Source organism: Salmo trutta, chromosome 34, assembly GCF_901001165.1.
Source record: "Salmo trutta chromosome 34, fSalTru1.1, whole genome shotgun sequence".
Taxonomy (NCBI): Eukaryota; Metazoa; Chordata; class Actinopteri; order Salmoniformes; family Salmonidae; genus Salmo; species Salmo trutta.
In genome coordinates this window covers 20,283,345-20,305,565 of record NC_042990.1, presented here as the reverse complement: position 1 = coordinate 20,305,565, position 22,221 = coordinate 20,283,345, and the positions used below count along the sequence as shown (strand labels likewise).

The 22,221-nt window shown below is 43.3% G+C and overlaps 1 pseudogene; it reads left to right on the top strand.

Annotated features, from left to right (window-relative positions):
- The first annotated feature begins 2,834 nt into the window (after positions 1 to 2,834).
- LOC115173761 (receptor-type tyrosine-protein phosphatase U-like) overlaps positions 2,835 to 22,221 on the top strand; it is a 271,130-nt pseudogene continuing 251,743 nt past the window's right edge.

The window sequence follows — 22,221 nt, the reverse complement described above, 5'->3', positions numbered from 1 at the left end:
AGATTGTCCGGTTTAATAGGGTCATTAAGCTCGTCTCGTACAGCTTGCTGTGAAATTTCAACTGAGGTTGCGATCTCGATAATATCCTTTTTAAGTTGTTCAATGATCAGAGTCATCAGGTCCAATTAACATTTATTTAGTATAGCACACTTAGTATTAACAGTCCCTCAGTCTGGAATAACGTTGTAATGAATGTTTGCTGTGTGTGTGCGTGTGTGTGTGAGTTGTCCTTTGCATACGTACTTGTGTGTGTGTGTACACGTGTGTGTTTTCCTCTCTCTGTGTGTGTATATTGTCCTTTCTGTGTGTTTTGTGTGTGTGTGTCGGCACGTGAAGAGGAGTGTGACTCTGGGTGGCACTGGTTGTTGCTCCTGTGCTTCTGAAAATAAATCCTGGTGAGGGTTGAACTGGCAGTGCTGCACGGCTGTCAGAGAGAAGAGAGATGCTCCTCTGAACTGACGGGCTTACAGACTGACAATGCTATGCTTAGTTTGCATTGAGATGCATGACGACAACCCTGCTTGACTCGACCCCCGATTGTCCTACCAACTGCTGATGGGAGTGGGAGTGTGTGTGTGTGTGTGTGTGTGTGTGTGTGTGTGTGTGTGTGTGCAGGCACTGTTGGCTCACAGTCACTCTCTGCCACATGATTCTACTGATTCTACTCCTGTCTGTTGCTCGCTGCACCTTACCTCAACTTGCCCCTCCTCATCCCTCAATCTTCAGCCTCTCTTCACAGGACTGTATGTCACTGTACTTTCCTCCAAAAACCCAGAGGAAGGGCACATGCTGAAACGCATTGGTCTTTAACAATAAAAAAGCATTTTGACGTCCACTTTCATAGTCCTCCAAGAGTTGCTGAATATCCTTATATTCACTGTACTTTTCCTCTGACAGACTCAGCTTTTTGCTACTGGCTGTTTTGTCTCACAGGTACAGTAACAGACACAAGGCAGAATGTTGTTGGTGGTTTACCAGAAGCTTGGTTGGTCTATATCCACAGATGTCAGTGTTAGATCTCAGATGCCAATGTGCCTTTCCTGAAACATTATGCTACATGCATTTGAAATGCAGGGCCTTGGTTTCATGCGGTGTGAAAATCACTTGATTCCTGTGATTTAATGTCACATTGTCTGTAATCGGTTTCTAAGTCCAAACAACCTTGATATGAAGCTGTTTTGACACACACACACACACACACACACACACACACACACACACACACACACACACACACACACACACACACACACACGCAGTCTCTGACATAGTTCCTGGCAACACGCAATGCTAAAAATCCAATCGTTAGGGTCATAATAAGCAACAAGAAATTCATCTAACGTTTGCTTACTGTTCATAATGACACGGTACGCTTTTCTTTCTCCCGAGGGAAGGACCTGATTCCATCCTTTGTTTTATCGACTAACTTTCTCAGGCAACCCGTGCTGATTGGAAAATTGATGTTGTGAAATAAAACAACATTAATGGAACAATGCTTAATTGCATTTGTGGCTCAATGCAAATGATTTCTAAGACGAGTAGCATTTGTCCATATCTTCCACTAAGCAGTGCTTGTGTGTGTGTGTGTCTGTGCGTGTGTATGTATGTGTGTGACAGGCTTTCTAAATTACTGTAAATGCTGATTGCTTTCCATCAGGAGATTAAGGCTCTACGGACTGTGGAACATTTTCAAATCGGAAAAATGTATTGCCTGCGGCTAAAGTAGTTTGATTATGTTCATAACTTTCTAAAGAGGACAGTGTTCTGAACTGGGATATACATCATTCAGATATATGGTAATTTGTCTGACTATCTGAGTCAAATGCTTGCACAGGAAAAGAGAGCAACGCTGTGACTGAGTAAAGTCTGCATATTTTACAGACGTTTTAGTCGAGTGCTGCACCTTTGGAGCCAAAGAACTGCCTAAGTAATGTTTAGATGGATGTAGAAACTCTTCAAATAGCTACTACATTACCTGAAAAGTTCCACTCCTGTGTCATAGATTACATTATTCTGCTATGAGCCTCCATCTGTTGCATTGGCCTTACAGTAGGTTGGCTGGTGAGAGCCAAGGCTCTGATGCCTGCATGTCTACCCACTCTCTCTCTTCTGTTTCCTCATCATTTCCCTCCTCTCATACACTTTGTTCTTCATGCTGGTTTCCAGGGAAGTATGGACGTCTGTGTAGTGAAGGAGTGAGAGAGGTACAGCGACAGAGCATAACTAGAGCTAGAGAGAGAGAGAGAGAGAGAGAGAGAGAGAGAGAGAGAGAGAGAGAGAGAGAGAGAGAGACGAGTCTCTTGCTGACCTGTTATGATGGTATTACCCACTGGGCACAGATGTCAATTCCACGTTGTTTCAACGTAATTTCATTGAAATGATGTGGAAATAACGTTGATTCAACCAGTGTGTGCCAAGTTGTGACCATGGAGAAGTCTCCAAACCTTCCTCTTCCCCTCACTCTTCTCCTGCTGCTGCATTTCACCCACCCACCACAGGCATCTGGAGTAGCCTACAACTCCCTCCCACACTGTCTCTGCTGCTAAGAAAAATACATAAAGACTGTACTGTATGTACAGCATATTCTGTTGAGGCATAACATAGGTATTGACATTTGCATATATCCATATCATTTAGGCATTAAACATCGGTATGGTTTTGGTTGGTTTCAATGTAAAATGCTAATTAATATAAGATGTTCCACTCACACAAAAGCTGTGTTTAAATTGTCGAGAAAATATTTTTGTTGGATATGATGGTGTCGCTGCAATACAAAGCTACCGCATGGCGGCGCTGTAGACCTGCATTTGACCACTTGATTGCCGGCGCTTAGTGAAGTAAGGGTTCTTTTATCGTTCTTTGCCCCTACGTCAGCTGTAGCGGCTCAAATTGCCAGTGTGTTTTGCATGGGGGGGCGACTCTTTACAGCAAGGAATTCAGTCATCAATGAGCGGACAACTTTGGAACAGTCCAGCCCCAGTCACTCACTACAAGGATTTCATCTGATAACGGGAGCTGGACTAAAACGTTAAAATGTATAGCGGAGTGATTCTACTGATGCTGGTCGTCGGGATCTACGCTGATATGGACCAAGGGCCAACAGGTAAAGACAATAACGTTTTTTGTTTTTTGGGAGTCACGCACTGCACTGCTGCGCACCTGTGAAAGGACAGTTGGCTGGGCTGTCCGTGGCATTTGTGGGCACTGACTGGGCACATGTTTCTACGCTGTAATAAACATGTAACCTAGTAACCTAGTAAGTGCTATTATTCGTTTTATTTGTTTTATGTTATGAAAGGTGATAATAGCTGTTCTCATAATTTGGTCGGACGGTCGCGTCTTATTACTGAAGATAACTTCCAATAAGGTAGTATATTGTTTTAGTCGTTGAAATTAGCCTACAAGGATATCCAATAACTACTTTTTTCAGTCATTTCAAGACTGTCACTTTTTGAGTCTATTGGAAAATGAGCTCGGTTGAGTTAAGTTCATTTGTTTATTCTTCACAGAAGTGTCAAGTGTCACAATGTTTTGTTACCGGTGGCACGTACCGTGAAGAATTGTAGGAATGTGATGGCATACAATTTCTCAGGTTGGAATAGTTTAATAACATCGCACTCAAATTCTCTGAACTGCACTCTGTAATGTTATTGTCATATAATTAAGAGATTCTGATCAATCAATTAAATTTGAATATAAATGTTGTTATCGGTTGTTTGAGATTAAGCTACATCGTGGGATGAGATTGTTTCTGTTAACGGTCAACTCGATTAAAACATCCGCACGTTCCTTTGTGTGTTATGATTTGATTGCTGAAAGCAAACACGTCTATTATTTAACGCTGTCACGCACGCACGCACACTCACCCACACACGAACAGTTTTTTACATACGACGTCCAATGCTTTATACAGCAGTTTCATTGTCATGATACCTAATACAATGACAATGTGTATTTTTAATTCTGCAGAGACAGGTCTGGGAGGCCTACAGCAAATCAAAATCAAATACAACAGGTGTAGACCTTACAGTGAAATGCTTACTTACAGGCTCTAACCAATAGTGCAAAAAAAGGTATTAGGTCAACAATAGGTAAGTAAAGAAGTTAAAACAACAGTAAAAAGACTGTGAAAAATAACAGTAGCGAGGCTATATACAGTAGCGAGGCTATATACAGTAGCGAGGCTATAACAGTAGCGAGGCTATATACAGTAGCGAGGCTATAACAGTAGTAAGGCTACATACAGGCTCCGGTTAGTCAGGCTGATTGAGGTAGTATGTACATGTAGATATGGTTAAAGTGACTATGCACATATATGAACAGAGAGTAGCAGTAGTGTTAAAGAGGGGTTGGCTGGTGGTGGGTGGCGGGACACAATGCAGATAGCCCGGTTAGCCAATGTGCGGGGACACTGGTTGGTCGGGCCAATTGAGGTAGTATGTACATGAATGTATAGTTAAAGTGGCTATGCATATATGATAAACAGAGAGAAGCAGCAGCATAAAAGAGGGGTGGGGGGCACACAATGCAAATAGTCCGGGTAGCCATTTGATTACCTGTTCAGCAGTCTTATGGCTTGGGGGTAAAAACTGTTGAGAAGCCTTTTTGTCCTAGACTTGGCACTCCGGTACTGCTTGCCATGCGGTAGTAGAGAGAACAGTCTATGACTGGGGTGGCTGGGGTCTTTGACAATTTTTAGAGCCTTCCTCTGACACCGCCTGGTGTAGAGGTCCTGGGTGGCAGGCAGCTTAGCCCCAGTGATGTACTGGGCCGTACACACTACCCTCTGTAGTGCCTTGCTGTCGGGGGCTGAGCAATTGCCATACCAGGCAGTGATGCAACCAGTCAGGATGCTCTCGATGTTGCAGCTGTAGAACCTTTTGAGGATCTGAGGACCCATGCCAAATCTTTTTATTTTCCTGAGGGGGAATAGGCTTTGTCGTGCCCTCTTCACGACTGTCTTGGTGTGTTTGGACCATTCTAGTTTGTTGGTGATGTGGACACCAAGGAACTTGAAGCTCTCAACCTGCTTCACTACAGCCCCGTCGATGAGAATGGGGACGTGCTCTGTCCTCCTTTTCCTGTAGTCCACAATCATCTCTTTAGTCTTTGTAACTTTGAGGTATAGGTTGTTATTCTGGCACCACCCGGCCATGGCCCTGGACCTCCTCCCTATAGGCTGTCTCGTCGTAGTCGTCTGCAAACTTAATGATGGTGTTGGAGTCGTGCCTGGCCATGCAGTCATGGGTGAACAGGGAGTACAGGAGGGGACTGAGCATGCACCCCTAGGGGGCTCCAGTGTTGAGGATCAGCATGGTAGATGTGTTGCTACCTACCCTCACCACCTGGGGGCGGCCCGTCAGGAAGTCCAGGGTCCAGTTGCAGAGGGAGGTGTTTAGTCCGAGTATCCTTAGCTTATTGATGAGCTTTGAGGGTACTAGGGTGTTGAACGCTGAGCTGTAGTCAATGAATAGCTTTTTCACATGGGTGTTCCTTTTGTCCAGGTGGGAAAGGGCAGTGTGGAGTGCAATAGAGATTACATAATCTGTGGATCTGTTTGGGCGGTATGCAAATTGGAGTTGGTCTAGGGTTTCTGGGATAATGGTGTTGATGTGAGCCATTACCAGCCTTTCAAAGCATTTCATGGCTACGGACGTGAGTGATATGGGTCTGTAGTCATTTAAGCAGGTTGCCTTCATGTTCTTGGGCACAGGAACTATGGTGGTCTGCTTGAAACATGTTGGTATTACAGACTCAATCAAGGACATGTTGAAAATGTCAGTGAAGACACCTGCCAGTTGGTCAGCACATGCCCGGAGCACACGTCCTGGTAATCCGCCTGGCCCCGCAGCCTTGTGAATGTTGGCCTGTTTAAAGGTCTTACTCATGTCAGCTACGGAGAGCGTGATCACACAGTCATCCGGAATAGTTGATGCTCTCATGCATGCCTCGCCTCAAGGCGGGCATAGAAGTGATTTAGCTCGTCTGGTAGGCTCGTGTCACTGGGCAGCTCGTGGCTGTATTTCCCTTTGTAGTCTGTAATAGTTTGCAAGCCCTGCCACATAAGACGAGTGTCGGAGCTGGTGTAGTACAATTCAATCTTAGCCCTGTATTGACGCTTTGCCTGTTTGATGGTTCGTCGCAGGGCATAGCAGGATTTCTTATAAGCTTCCGGGTTAGAGTCTCGCACCTTGAAAGCGGCAGCTCCACTCTTTAGCTCAGTGCGAATGTTGCCTGTAATCCATGGCTTCTGGTTGGGGTATGTACGTACAGTCACTGTGGGGATGACGTCCTCAATGCACTTATTGATAAAGCCATTGACTGATGTGGTGTACTCCTCAATGCCATCGGAAGAATCCCGGAATATGTTCCAGTCTGTGATAGCAAAAAACAGTCCTGTAGTTTAGCACTTCTTCTACTTCATCTGACCACCTTTTTATGGACCAAGTCACTGGTGCATCCTGCTTTAATTTTTGCTTGTAAGCAGGAATCAGGAGGATAGAGTTGTGGTTGGATTTACCAAATGGAGGGCGAGGGAGAGCTTTGTATGCATCTCTGTGTGTGGAATACAGATGATTTAGAATTTTTTCCCTCTGGTTGCACATTTAACATGTTGATAGAAATTAGGTACAGTGAGGGAAAAAAGTATTTGATCCCCTGCTGATTGTGTACGTTTGCCCACTGACAAAGAAATGATCAGTCTATAATTTTAATGGTAGGTTTATTTGAACAGTGAGAGACAGAATAACAACAAAAAAATCCAGAAAAACGCATGTCAAAATTGTTATAAATTGATTTGCATTTTAATGAGGGAAATAAGTATTTAACCCACTCTCAATCAGAAAGATTTCTGGCTCCCAGGTGTCTTTTATACAGGTAACGAGCTGAGATTAGGAGCACACTCTTAAAGGGAGTGCTCCTAATCTCAGTTTGTTATCTGTATAAAAGACACCTGTCCACAGAAGCAATCAATCAATCAGATTCCAAACTCTCCACCATGGCCAAGACCAAAGAGCTCTCCAAGGATGTCAGGGACAAGATTCTAGACCTACACAAGGCTGGAATGGGCTACAAGACCATTGCCAAGCAGCTTGATGAGAAGGTGACAACATTTGGTGCGATTATACGCAAATGGAAGAGACACAAAAGAACTGTCAATCTCTCACGGCCTGGGGCTCCATGCAAGATCTCACCTCGTGGAGTTGCAATGATCATGAGAACGGTGAGGAATCAGCCCAGAACTACACGGGAGGATCTTGTCAATGATCTCAAGGCAGCTGGGACCATAGTCACCAAGAAAACAATTGGTAACACACTACGCCGTGAAGGACTGAAATCCTGCAGCGCCGCTCAAGGTCTCCCTGCTCAAGAAAGCACATATACATGCCCGTCTGAAGTTTACCAATGAACATCTGAATGATTCAGAGGACAACTGGGTGAAAGTGTTGTGGTCAGATGAAACCAAAATGGAGCTCTTTGGCATCCACTCAACTCGCCGCGTTTGGAGGAGGAGGAATGCTGCCTATGACCCCAAGAACACCATCCCCACCGTCAAACATGGAGGTGGAAACATTATGCTTTGGGGGTGTTTTTCTGCTCAGGGGACAGGACAACTTCACCGCATCAAAGGGACGATGGACGGGGCCATGTACCGTCAAATCTTGGGTGAGAACCTCCTTCCCTAAGCCAGGGCATTGAAAATGGGTTGTGGATGGGTATTCCAGCATGACAATGACCCAAAACACACGGCCAAGGCAACAAAGGAGTGGCTCAAGAAGAAACACATTAAGGTCCTGGAGTGGCCAAACCAGTCTCCAGACCTTAATCCCATAGAAAATCTGTGGAGGGAGCTGAAGGTTCGAGTTGCCAAACGTCAGCCTCGAAACCTTAATGACTTGGAGAAGATCTGCAAAGAGGAGCTGGACAAAATCCCTCCTGAGATGTGGGCAAACCTGGTGGCCAACCACAAGAAACATCTGACCTCTGTGATTTCCAACAAGGGTTTTGCCACCAAGTACTAAGTCATGTTTTGCAGAGGGGTTAAATACTTATTTCCCTCATTAAAATGCAAATCAATGTATAAAATTTTTGACATGCGTTTTTCTGGATTTTTTTGTTGTTATTCTGTCTCTCACTGTTCAAATAAACCTACCATTAAAATTATAGACTGATCATTTCTTTGTCAGTGGGCAAACGTACACAATCAGCAGGGGATCAAATACTTTTTTCCCTCACTGTAGTACTTAGACAGTGTAATAGTGTCTCTCAATGTACTAAAATAGTGTATTTGAAACCCAGACCCTGTGGGAGCATTCTCCATACGACAGTTGTATGTTATAAATACTCTGGCGCTGCTGGGTATCACTTACAGACAAGCCAAGTAGAACCTTTACTAGTTACTGTTATAGTATACTGCATATAACTGGCTGTATGCATTCCCACTCCCTCCAAAGTAGTGTTTCCCCTAGATTATTATCCTGGTGGGGCCCATGTAGGGGCCTCCAAAGCCACATCCAGGCCCTCTGGCACCAAATCCAGGTGAAAGCTATGATCCCTTATTGATGTCACTTGTTGAATACACTTAATTCAGTTTAGATGAAGTGGAGGAGACAGGTTAAAGTCTTGAGACAATTGAGACATGTATTGTGTATGTGTACATTTCAGAGGGTGAATGGGCAAGACAAAATATTTAATTGAACAGGGTATGGTAGTAGGTGCCAGGCGCACCGGTTTGAGTGTGTCAAGAACTAAAACACTGCTGGGTTTTTGAAGCTCAACAGTTTCCCGTGTGTATCAAGAATGGTCCACCACCCAAAGGACATCCAGCCAACTCGACAGAACTGTGTGAAGCGTTGTATTCAACATGGGCCATAATCCCTGTGGAACGCTTTCGACTCCTTGTAGAGTCCATGCCCTGACGAATTGAGGCTGTTTTGAGACCAAAATGGGGTGAAACTCAATATTAGGAAGTTGTTCCTAATATTTTGTACAGACGGTGTAGTGACACTTCCTGTCTCAGTGGTCTGTTTATGGTATATCTTACTGCTGAGACTGTCTGTGTCTGATTGCACTGACTCACACGGGTCTATTACTCCAGGCCACGCTTCTTGCTTTTCATATAGCTTTTTGAGGCTGAGCAGGGCTTGTTTTCCCTATAGTTACACCTGATTGAGCACAGCTTGCTTTCCCTATAGTTATACCTGATTGAGCACGGCTTGCTTTCCCTATAGTTATACCTGATTGAGCACGGCTTGCTTTCCCTATAGTTACACCTGATTGAGCACGGCTTGCTTTCCCTATAGTTATACCTGATTGAGCACGGCTTGCTTTCCCTATAGTTATACCTGATTGAGCACGGCTTGCTTTCCCTATAGTTATACCTGATTGAGCACGGCTTGCTTTCCCTATAGTTATACCTGATTGAGCACGGCTTGCTTTCCCTATAGTTATACCTGATTGAGCAGAGCTTGCTTTTCCTATAGTTACATGGTGCACCCTCTGGGTGCTACCTGATTGAGTAGTTTTGCTGTGGTAAAAGCACTCCTTGTCAGATCACAGCACCTGTCTGTGTGTGTGTGTGTGTGTGTGTGTGTGTGTGTGTGTGTGTGTGTGTGTGTGTGTGTGTGTGTGTGTGTGTGTGTGGCTCAGAGGAGTTAGAGTAGTAGAGAAGGTAATTTAATCTGGCAGGCCCCTATGTCTCCAACTCTCTCCCAGTACTGACATGCAGTCAGTGTGAAACTCACCATGATTGGGGGTGTAGAGGGTGAATTTGGGAAGGGAAACCACATGGGAACACACTCTGATGGGAGAAGGTGGGTGGGCACCAGGCTTGGGGTTATACCAAGGACGAGGGGATAGAGGTGTTGGCTGTGCTGGATACTGTGGTGTGGATCGGACAGATCTTTCATCATACAGAAAATGGTTCAAAACTCACAAAGCTCTCTTTGGGGAACACAGCTTGTAAAGGAGAACACACACACACACACACTCACACACACACACACACACACACACACACACACACACACACACACACACACACACACAAACAGGTGCTGCTATGCAGTGATCTGACAAGGAGTGTTTTTACCACAGCAAATATACTCAATCAGGTAGCACTCCACAGAGAGAAGAGTGATGGAAGTTTCTCGGATTGGTCTTTCACATATTATGACCAGCCTGGCTACCTTGTTATATTTTTTGGCTTTTCTTTGCTGAACTGTACTCTTTCTTCCATCCATATGAAGACTTTCATCTGTCTAGCTCTGACACTTCTTCACCTGACTAGAGAGAGAGAGAGAAGTCACTTTTTAAAATTAGACAGCTTTAACCGACAGACGGCTTTAAGACATCTTTAGACACGGACCGCCTTCTTCCCTCGCCTCAAACGGACGGGTCAACACACGCTGAGAGAAACGGTCTCACTGCGAAGCAGTCAAGCAGACAGATAGAATCACTCACCAAAGCTTTCCCTATTACCCGACCACACACAGTGTAATTGCCACAACTGTAAGCACTTCAACTATTTCTGCATATAGTTCTAAGGTTCTAAGGTCATTCAGCTTGCGGCCCAACATACAGTACACCATTCCCATTAAAGTGTTTTTCTTTATTACTACTATGAAATAACACACATGGAATTATGTAGTGACCAAAAAAGTGTTAAATAAATCAAAATAGATTTTATATTTTGTCCTGATGAAAAACAAATGATAGTCCCACTAAGCGCAAACCAGATAGGATGGTGTATCGCTGCAGAATGCTGTGTCACCACCAGAAAAGCACCATCACACCACCTCCTCCATGCTTCACAGTGGGAACCACACATGCAGAGATCATCTGTTCACCTACTCTGCGTCTCACAAAGACACGGCGGTTCGAACCACATATCTCAAAATTTGGACTCATCAGACCAAAAGACAGATTTCTACCAGTCTAATGTCCATTGCTCGTGTTTCTTGGTCCGAGCAAGTCTCTTCTTTTTATTGGTGTCCTTTAGTAGTGGTTTCTTTGCAGCAATTCGACCATGAAGGCCTGATTCACACAGTCTCCTCTGAACAGTTGATGTTGAGATGTGTCTGTTACTTGAACTCTGTGAAGCATTTATTTGGGCTGCAATCTGAGGTGCATTTAACTCTAATGAACTTGTCCTCTGCAGCAGAGGTAACTCTTTGTCTTCCTTTCTTGTGGCGGTCCTCATGAGAGCCAGTTTCATCATAGCGCTTGATGGTTTTTGCGACTGCACTTGAAGTAACTTAAAATGTTCCATATTGACTGACCTTCATGTCTTAAAGTAATGATGGATTGTTCTTTCTTTTTGCTTATTCGAGCTTTTCCTGCCATAATATGGACTTGGTCTTTCTCCAAATAGGGCTATCTGCTATATACCACCCCTACCTTCTCACAACAAAATTGATTGGATCAAACGTATTAAGAAGGAAAGAAATTCCACAAATGAACTTTTAACAAGGCACACCTGTTAATTGAAATGCATTCCAGGTGACTACCTCATGAAGCTGGTTGAGAGAATGCCAAGAGCTTGGAAAGCTGTCATCAAGGCAAATGGTGGCTATTTGAATAATCTCAAATATAAAATATATTTTGATTTGTTAAAACACTTTTTTGGTTCCTACATGACTCCATATGTGTTATTTCATAGTTTTGAAGTCTTCGCTATTATTCTACAATGTAGAAAATAGTCAAAATAAAGAAAGAAAAACCCTTGAATGAGAAGATGTGTCCAAACATTTGACTGGGACTGTATTTATTGGCAAAGCTGCAGCTGTGGCTTTTTGCAGCCAGTTTGAGTGTTCAACATGAATTTGAAGTTGCTTGACATTTAATCACCAGAGTTGAGGACCTTTGTGGGGGCCTCTGAAACATTCCATCAGTTCAGCTGGACATAGGCATAGGACTTGGCAAAGCTCTGCTGCCTTTTGTATAGGTGATTTCCTCTTATCGTTCCCGGTAGGTAGGTGTCGACTGTGGAGATGTTTGGCAGAGAAGTCTATTTTCTCATAGGGAGCTGAGCTGAATGGTAGAATGGAGGAAGTGTGAGGAGAAGAGATGCAAGGAGTGTGAGGAGGAGAGAGATGGAGTAAAGCTGTGTTGTTCCTGACAGACGTTAATGTCCCAGCCTCCCAGTTAAATACCATTGTTCTCTATAGTCCCTAAAAGCATCTCAGTCCGTTAGTGGATGGCACTTTCACTGTGTGTGTGTGTGTGTGTGTGTGTGTGTGTGTGTGTGTGTTTGGATAAACAGCCAAGGTATTGACACATAATGTTGTTATTTTATTTCTGTCCAGCAGGGAACTTGAATCGGACCTTTTTACTGTGAAAGTCAGCAATGAAACACTGACTGGCGGGGACGTCCACTGTGAGTGTGAGTCTGTGTGTTTGAAAGAGAGAACGTGTGTGTGTGTGAGAGAGAAAGAGAGAGGGAGGGAGCGTGTGTTTGTGTGCATGCCGCAATGTGTGTGTGTGTGTGTGTGTGTGCACTACAAGGGGCAGACCTGTCAGCTTTGTGTGCTCACTTTCAGAAGTATCCTTTAGAGTTTGAGCTTTTCACAGACAGGCAGACCGCCAGACAATGGTTCAGCTAGTCAGAGACAGGGAGGTCTCTCGGTCACAGAGGTGGTCGTCAGTTAGACCTGTTGTCATATCATCACGGTGCCTCGCCTCCTCTCTGACGCTGATCGCCCACGACCGCTCCCCGCGTTCACCTGCCATCGCCATGACACCCGTCACCACCACACTCCCTAAATGGAGCTGACAGCATTCCCCGACCACTCGACGCCCCCGACCTGCAGGGGCCAACGGTAACATGAAGGAGGGGGATCCTGTCTCAGCTCTGCTCATCTGTCGCTGTGCTTCTCCAGGTAGTAGCTAGCTAACCGATAATGTGTTGCTGAACACCACCAAGCCACCATGTTAAACGGATGGCTGTGTGTCAATAGGCCCAACACTACCTGTCAGATTTTTTTATGCGTTTACTTAATACAAGAGGAAAAAACAACTCAGAATCTGTAATCAACTTAGTGATCCAGATAGCCATGGTCTTCAGTTATTCGTTGCTGTGACGCCTGTCATCAGACAAACAACTGACTGAAAGAGCAGATTTCAAGTTATTAGAGTGGGTGTTTCTCTTTAGATTGATATTTGAATGTGTCGTGGATGAGGACAGGGTAGATTTTCTCTCTCTCTCTCTCTCTCTCTCTCTCTCTCTCTCTCTCTCTCTCTGCGGAATGCTTCAATAGCAAACAATTAAGCACCTGGGTCTATTGAGAATAACTGTATGGCTGTAAATATGACTACTTTGTCAGCTGTGTCCCAAATAGCACTATATTTCCTACATAGTGCACTACTTTTGACCTGGGCATATTGGGAGTTGGGTGCACACACTTTATTGTGTCTCTAATCAAGAGTCTGGAAAGTGTCACTTTTGTCCAACAAACACATTCATAAGAACTAACTAATTGAAATTCCACATCAGTCCAAATCATTCATATTCTTTATGGGTTTTGTTAAGGATCATTTGCTCAGACTGATGGAGAAGAAATTACTGCCAATATGATTAAAATGATCACTTTGGAGCTACACAGCAGAAGGGTGAGAGAGTTTTAGTTTCTGTCATCTGTTTATTTGGAGTGGCTGTGGGGGTGTAGATGTAGTAGGATGCTACCACATAGAACAATGAGACGGATGTGTAAATGTGAAGCATCCGGTTGGCATTACCACTCACTACCAAATAAGGTAGTGAGAGGACACCTACTGGCGGCAGTGAGAGAAGATGGAACGAGATGGATTTTGGCTGACATTCTGCACATTTTCTCATCGATTAACATTTGATCACAATACAGTTTTCTGTTATAGAATCTAGAATCTGTTATGGACAGAGTGGACTAAGTTTTGTGGACTTTACCCTTTGCAAACTGTTTTTTAAATTGCACCGTTTAGAAGGAGTGCAAAGGTGAATTGAGTTATTGCACACGCACACTTCACAGAGTAGGCGTTCCCTAATGGAAATATCCAGATGTATACTAGAATGCACCAACAGGATATCACTAGCTCGTGCTTGGCTCTGCCCATCTCCTTGCTTGTTCTGCCCACTATGACTCATTTGTTCCCACTGGAAACAAGCTGTGGTCTATCTTGGTTTAGTTATAAAAATCTTTGATGCTACCTGAGAGGAGATATACACCACAGACAACAACTCTGCTGATGTCTGTCCATTAAGTGTCAGTAGTTCTGATGTGATCTCTGTCCATTTAGCATCTCCCAGAACTGCCACCTGCTCTCTGATTGCTTCTGTCAGATACCACGTGCTCCGCTACAGCCAGACAGCTAAAAGTTCATGAATAGTTCTTTATGAATATTCCTCACCTCACCTCTATCTGAATGTGTTTACTTTGTTGCTCAGCCAAGTATCTCCAATGATGATTTGCTAGCCATCAAACTGCCAGTCTGCCCTGACCTGCCCACTACTCTGATTGATGACAGTTAAAGTTGATGCTGGCATTGACAGCGACGGAAAATAACAGAAAAAAAAGGCTGGTGTGTTGTCCTGATTCCTGCTGTGTGCAGCTGTAACCATGGCAACGGAATCAGCAGCAAAGTCCCTGGGTCAAAGTTTACTTGCATGATATGTTCTGGCAGCACTGGCAGAGTCTCAACGACTGTCTTTGAAGATGGAGATGACAGTTGGACCAATCTCACGGAACAAAAACATCCCTCTCGAGTCGCTACTTTATGAGTTTCGCCCATAGCTTTGGGGTAAATAATTGGAAGAGGGCCACAAGAAGCAATTTCTTATCATTTTCCTTTTCAGTTCTTTCTCTTCTGTCTCTCTATCTTACCCTTTCTCCTTCACCACCTCCTCCCCTCCCTTATTTGCATTTCTTGAACTTTTTATCCCTCCCTCTCCCTCTCCCATCATATCCAAATAATAATCCCTGTTGTAATGAATGTGTTGGAAGATGTACTACTGACTATATCCTGCACTCTCTGTTATAGCATGACCTTAAAAAGGCCCCCTCTACAATAAGGAGCTTGACCTAAGGGAGGACTGGGTCCCCTGGCTGCTGTAGAAGATATTAAAGTTTCCAAAGTACTTGTTTAGAGTTATCAAACCTCAGGGCTTTGGAGTGTCCCTGTGCAGAGCTGTAGAGAGATATTAAAAGTTTGGAGGGGAAAACTTGAGATGTGAAATCCTGGAAGGGCCAATCAGTGTGTCCTTATGTTGCACACACACACATGCACAGACACACACACTGAACTAAACACCAGGTACCACACACACACACACACACACACACACACACACACACACACAGATCTCACAAGGGCACTGCAGATGGTGTGAGAGTTTTGACCCCCTGATCAGAATGGCTGGCTTTGCAGCTAGGTGTGTGTTTTGTGGCACCTTGTGTTTGGTGTTTAGTTCAGAGGTAGAGGGGATACACACCTGGGCAGTGAGCTAGAGGAGGGGTTTTCAAACTAGGGTCTGCCGAGGTAGAAAATGATTAGGCGGGCTGTCTAAGTCGTAAGAAAAAACATGGAAAAACTGTTAGTGTCAACCTAAATGACCAAAACCAGATAGAAAGCATGCAGAAAAGATATTGAACTATACAATTTCTTTAATAATACCATATTTGAGAACTAACAATGAAAAAAAAGCTAGAGGGTCAGGGAGAATCAAATTACAAAAACCGGGCATTCAGGGCACATGGCCATTTTGTTATGTTTGAGCAATGAAACACAGCGTTAGTCATGGCAAAATGCATAGAATAGCAGGAAATAAGCTTTAAAACGGCAAACAGTGTAGAATTGCTGGAGATTAGCTTCAAAACTGCAACATTTTCTCTCAGAATCAATGGAAAATTTTTGTAGAATTACAGATAATTAGCTTTACAAGAGCAAAATGTTCCCTACGCTGCCACAATACTTATCTAGCTAATAGACTATGTTAGAGTTTACACTTCCTCTTCCAATGACCTGTGGGGAGGTCAAAATAATGAAAAACGATCTACCAAATATTTTCATTTTAAATCATGATTACTTCTCCTTGCCACTATCATTCACCTGATGATAATATAGAGTTAAAGTTGGAAGTTTACATACTCTTAGGTTGGAGTCATTAAAACTAGTTTTTCAACCACTCCACAAATTTCTTGTTAACAAACTATGGTTTTGGAAAGTCAGTTAGGACATTTAATTTGTGCAAGTCATTTTTACAACAATTGTTTACAGACAGATTATTTCACTTATAATTCACTGTATCACAATTCCAGTGGGTCAGAAGTTTACATACACTAAGTTGACTGTGCCTTTACACAGCTTGGAAAAATCCAGAAAATGATGTCATGGCTTTAGAAGCTTCTGATAGGCTAATTGACATCATTTGAGTCAATTGGAGATGTACATGTGGATGTATTTCAAGGCCTACCTTCAAACTCAGTGCCTCTTTGCTTGACATCATAAAAGAAATCAGCCAAGACCTCCACAAGTCTGGTTCATCCTTGGGAGCAATTTCCAAACGCCTGAAGGTACCACGTTCATCTGTACAAATAATAGTACACAAGTATAAACACCATGGGACCACGCAGCCGTCATACCACTCAGGAAGGAGACGCGTTCCGTCTCCTAGAGATGAATGTACTTTGGTGCGAAAAGTGCAAATCAATCCCAGAACAACAGCAAAGGACATTGTGAAGATGCTGGATTAAACAGGTACAAAGGTATCTATATCCACAGTAAAACGGGTCCTATATCAACATAACCTGAAAGGCCGCTCAGCAAGGAAGAAGCCACTGCTCCAAAATTGCCATAAGAAAGCCAGACTATGGTTTGCAACTGCACATGGAGACAAAGATTGTACTTTTTGGAGAAATGTCCTCTGGTCTGATGAAACAAAAATAGAACTGTTTGGCCATAATGACCGTCGTTATATTTGGAGGAAAAAAGGGGAGTCTTGCAAGCCGAAGAATGCCATCCCAATCGTGAAGCACTGGGGTGGCAGCATCATGTTGTGCGGGTGCTTTGCTGCAGGAGGGACTGGTGCTCTTCACAAAATAGATGGCATCATGAGGGAGGAAAACTATGTGGATATATTGAAGCAACATCTCAAGACATCAGTCAGGAAGTTAAAGCTTGGTCGCAAATGGGTCTTCCAAATGGACAATGACCCCAAGCATACTTCCAAAGTTGTGGCAAAATGGCTTAAGGACAACAAAGTCAAGGTATTGGAGTGGCCATCACACAGCCTTGACCTCAAACCTATAGAAAATTTGTGGGCAGAACTGAAAAAGCGTGTGCGAGCAAGGAGGCCTACAAACCTGACTCAGTTACACCAGCTCTGTCAGGAGGAATGGGCCAAAATTCACCCAACTTATTGTGGGAAAATTGTGGAAGGCTACCCAAAACGTTTGACCCAAGTTAAACAATTTAAAGGCAATGCTACCAAATACTAATGGAGTGTATGTAAACTTCTGACCCACTGGGAACGTGATGAAAGAAATAAAAGCTGAAATAAATCATTCTGTTTACTGTTATTCTGACATTTCACATTCTTAAAATAAAGTGGTGATCCTAACTGACCTAAGACAGGGAATTTTAACTCTGATTAAATGTCAGGAATTGTGAAAAACTGTGTATAAATGTATTTGGCTTAGCTGTATGTGAACTTCTGACTTCAACTATATATATATATATTTTATTTTTTTAAATTTTTATTTTTTTTGTTACTAACGTGTGATGTGGATCCCTGGGTTGCCGGTTTGCCTTTGCAGGGGTCCCTGGGAAAGAAAATTTAGAAAACTCCTGAGCTAGAGGATATAGGGGTTATAATTTTGGCAGCTGTGGGCACACAGCACGTGGGCAGGCATCACCTGTAACTGGTCCACATGGTTCTGACTCTCCTATGTTCTCCTTCCAACATGGTACTAATGCAGTGTCATCATCAGTCGCTGTTGCAGTTCTCTACCCAACACTGGAGGGCTTCAAGCACCTTCACTTCTGGACCATTGCTGGTACAATGGAATATAACTTTAATTGCCATCAAGAGTGAATTTTTCTTGCACATTTCAAAGCGTATGTCAATTGTTTTGTAAGTATAGTTATGTAAGGGCCTCTCGAGTGACGCAGTGGACTACAGCACTGCATCGCAGTGCTAGCTGTGCCACTAGAGATCCTGGTTCGAGTACAGGCTCTGTCGCAGTTGGCCGCGACCAGGAGACTCATGGGGCGACGCACAATTGGCCCAGCGTCATCTAGGTTAGGGGAGGGTTTGGCCGGCAGGGAAGTTTTTGTCCCATCGCACTCTAGTGACTTCTGTGGTGAGCCGTGAGCAATGCACACTGACACGGTCACCAGGTGTGGGAATAAGCGCGCATTGTGTCAAGAAGGGCGGCTCAGCTGGGTTGTGTTTCGGAGGATGCACGGCTCTCGACCTTCGCCTCTCCCGAGTCCGTACGGGAGTTGCCGCGATGGGACAAGACTGTAACTATCAATTGGATACCACGAAATTGGGGAGAAAAAATTATTAAAATAAAATGTATAGCTATATGGTATTGATGCAGGACTGGACATTGCATAGTCAAGGAGCATGGATATCATCTACATCTAGAGTGTTTGGCTTCATGGTCGTTTGTCATCCAAGCCAAGGATGACTGAGGTTGCGTCCTTCAAACTAAACTCAATTATCAGGTAGAACAGAAAACCATCGCGCTCCGGTCCTCGTAGGGAAAGAGTTGAATACCCCCACCGTACTGTATATAGTGCATTACTACTTAGACATTGATAGCTATAGGGAGAGAGTATGCATCAACAGCAACCTTGGGCAAATCCTATGCATTATCATTAACAGCAGACATGTATATTTCCTCAGTGAAACCAATGTACTGAGCCAATGTCAATTTGGCTTTTTACCAAATTTCCATACGATGTATTCACCCTGCACACCCTAATTGACAAACAAACAAACCAAAACAAAGGCAACGTCTTCTCATGCTTTGTTGATTTCCAAAAAGCTTTTGACTCAATTTGGCATGAGGTTGTGCTATACAAATTGATGGATAATGGTGTTGGGGGAAAAACATAGGCAATTTTAAAATCTATGTTCAAAAACAACAAGTGTGCGGTTAAAATTGGCAAAACACACACGCACATTCCTTTTCACAGGGCCGTGGGGTGAGACAGGGATGCAGCTTGAGCCCCACCCTCTTCAACATATATATCAACGAATTGATGAGGGCATTAGAACAGTCTGCAGCACCCAGCCTCACCCTACTAGAATCTCTAGTCAAATGTCTACTGATGATCTTGTGCTTCTGTCCCCAACCAACTTGGGCCTACAGCAGCACCTCAATCTTCTGCACAGATTCAGTCAGACGTGGGCCCTGAAAGTAAATCTCAGTAAGAGAAAAAAAATTGATGTTCCAAAAAAGGTCCAGTTGCCAGGACCACAAATATAAATTCCATCTAGACACCGTTGCCCTTGGCCTAAACATCACCGCCACAGGTAACCTCCACAAAGCTATGAACGTTCTGAGAGACAAGGCAAGAAGGGTCTTCTACGCCAAGGAACATAAAATTTGACATACCAATTAGGATCTGGCAAAAAATACTTGAATGGTTGTGAGATCTTGGCTCCGCTTACCAACCAAGAATTCCCAAAAAGGGATAAACACCAAATTGAGACTCTGTATACAGAATTCTACAAATATCCACAGTGTACAATGTAAAGTAGAGGTCGACCGATTATGATTTTTCAATGCCGATACCGATTATTGGAGGGTCAAAGCGCCGATACCGATTAATCGGCCGGTTATTATTATTATTTTTATAATGACAATTACAACAATACTGAATGAACACTTATTTTAACTTAATATAATACATCAATAAAATCAATTTAGCCTCAAATAAATAATGAAACATGTTCAATTTGGTTTAAATAATGCAAAACAAAGTGTTGGAGAAGAAAGTAAAAGTGCAATATGTGCCATGTAAGAAAGCTAATGTTTAAGTGCCTTGCTCAGAACATGGGAACATATGAAAGCTAGTGGTTCCTTTTAACATGAGTCTTCAATATTCCCAGGTAAGAAGTTTTAGGTTGTAGTTATTATATTATTATAGGAATTATAGGACTATTTCTCTCTTTCATATACATTGGACTATTGGATGTTCTTATAGGCACTTTAGTATTGCCAGTGTAACAGTATAGCTTCCTTCCCTCTCCTCGCTCCTACCTGGGCTCGAACCAGGAACACATCAACAACAGCCACCCTCGAAGCAGCGTTACCCATGCAGAGGAAGGGAAAAAACTAGTCCAAGTCTCAGAGCGAGTGACGTTTGAAACGTTATTAGCGCGCACCCGGCTAACTAGCTAGCCATTTCACATCGGTTACACCAGCCTAAACTTGGGAGTTGATAGGCTTGAAGAGGTGGGTATAATTTGTGGAACGTTCCAACAGGAATCTGTTCCAAAAAACGTAAAGTAAAAGGTTGCCAACCAACAATGCATACAAAGTAGCAACGCATACAAACCTAGCTAACTAGCTGCCGAATAGGCATCAACTCACCACATAGCTTATTCTTAATTAATGTTTGTCCATAGGAAAACAGACATGTGAGGACAGACATTTTTCGGAATAAACGTGATGAGTGAAAAATGCAATGAAATAGACCACTCCCTACCCGGTATCTTATTCTGCCGCTATACAACTTTGTATGCGTTGTTTTTTGGGAACCTTGTTATTTACGAAGTTTTTGGAAAAGATTCCTGTTGGAACGTTCCACAAATTATACCCACCCAGGTTGAAGTCATAAACAGCGCAATGCTTGAAGCACAGCGAAGAGCTGCTGGCAAAACGCACGAAAGTGCTGTTTGAATGAATGCTTACGAGCCTGCTGCTGCCGACCACCGCTCAGTCAGACTGCTCTATCAAATCATAGACTTAATTATAATATAATAAACATACAGAAATACGAGCCTTGGGTCATTAATATGGTCGAATCTGGGAACTATCATCTCGAAAACCATTTTTTTTTTTTCAGTGACATATTTTATCTAACTGGTGACTAAGTCTAAATATTCCTGTTAGGCATTGATGTTTATGGTTAGGTACATTGGTGCAACGACAGTACTTTTTTCGCAAAAGCGCTTGTTAAATCAACACCGGTTTGTCGAAGTAGGCGGTGATTCAATGAAAATTAACAGGCACCGCATCGATCATATGCGACGCAGGACACGTTAGATAAACTAGTAATATCATCGACCATGTGTAGTTAACTAGTGATTATGTTAAGATTGATAGTTTTTTATTTATAAGTCTAATGCTAGCTAGCAACTTACCTTTGCTTCTTGCTGCCCTCGCGTTACAGGTAGTCAGCCTGTTAATCCTTGTGGAGTGCAATGTAAGGCAGGTGGTTAGAGCGTTGGACTGGTAACCGAAGGTTGCAAAAACGAATCCCCCTGAACAAGGCAGTTAACCCCCGTTTCTAGGCCGTCATTGTAAATAAGAATGTGTTCTTAATCTGACTTGCCTAGTTAAATAAAGGTGTATAAAAAAAGTAAAAAATCGGTGGCCAAAAATACCGATTACCGATTGTTATGAAAACTTGAAATCGGCCCTAATTAATCGGCCATTCCGATTAATCGGTCGACCTCTAATGTAAAGCACCAAATAATGCATGCAGAGCAGAATTATGCAGTTTTCCACTAATTATCAAAATACAGTAAAGCGTAAAGAGAGTTCTACAACCACCTAAAAGGAAGTGATTCATGGCCTGGTATGGCAGCTGCAACGACCTCAACCTCAAGGCTCTCCAGAGGGTGGTGCGGTCTGCACAACGCATCACCGGGGGCAAACTACCTGCCCTCCATGACACCTACAGCACCCGATGTCACAGGAAGGCCAAAATGATCATCAAGGACAACAACCACCCGAGCCACTGCCTGTTCACACCATTACCATCCAGAAGGCGAGGTCAGTACAGGTGCATCAAAGCTGGGACCAAGAGACTGAAAAACAGCTTCTATCTCAAGGCCATAGGACTGCTAAACAGCAATCACTAACTCAGAGATGCTGCTGCCTACATTGAGACCCAATAACTGGCCACTTTAATATATGGATCATTTGTCACTTTAAACAATACCAATTGAAATAATGCTACTTTAATAATGTTTACATGTCTTACATTACTCATATCACATGTATATAC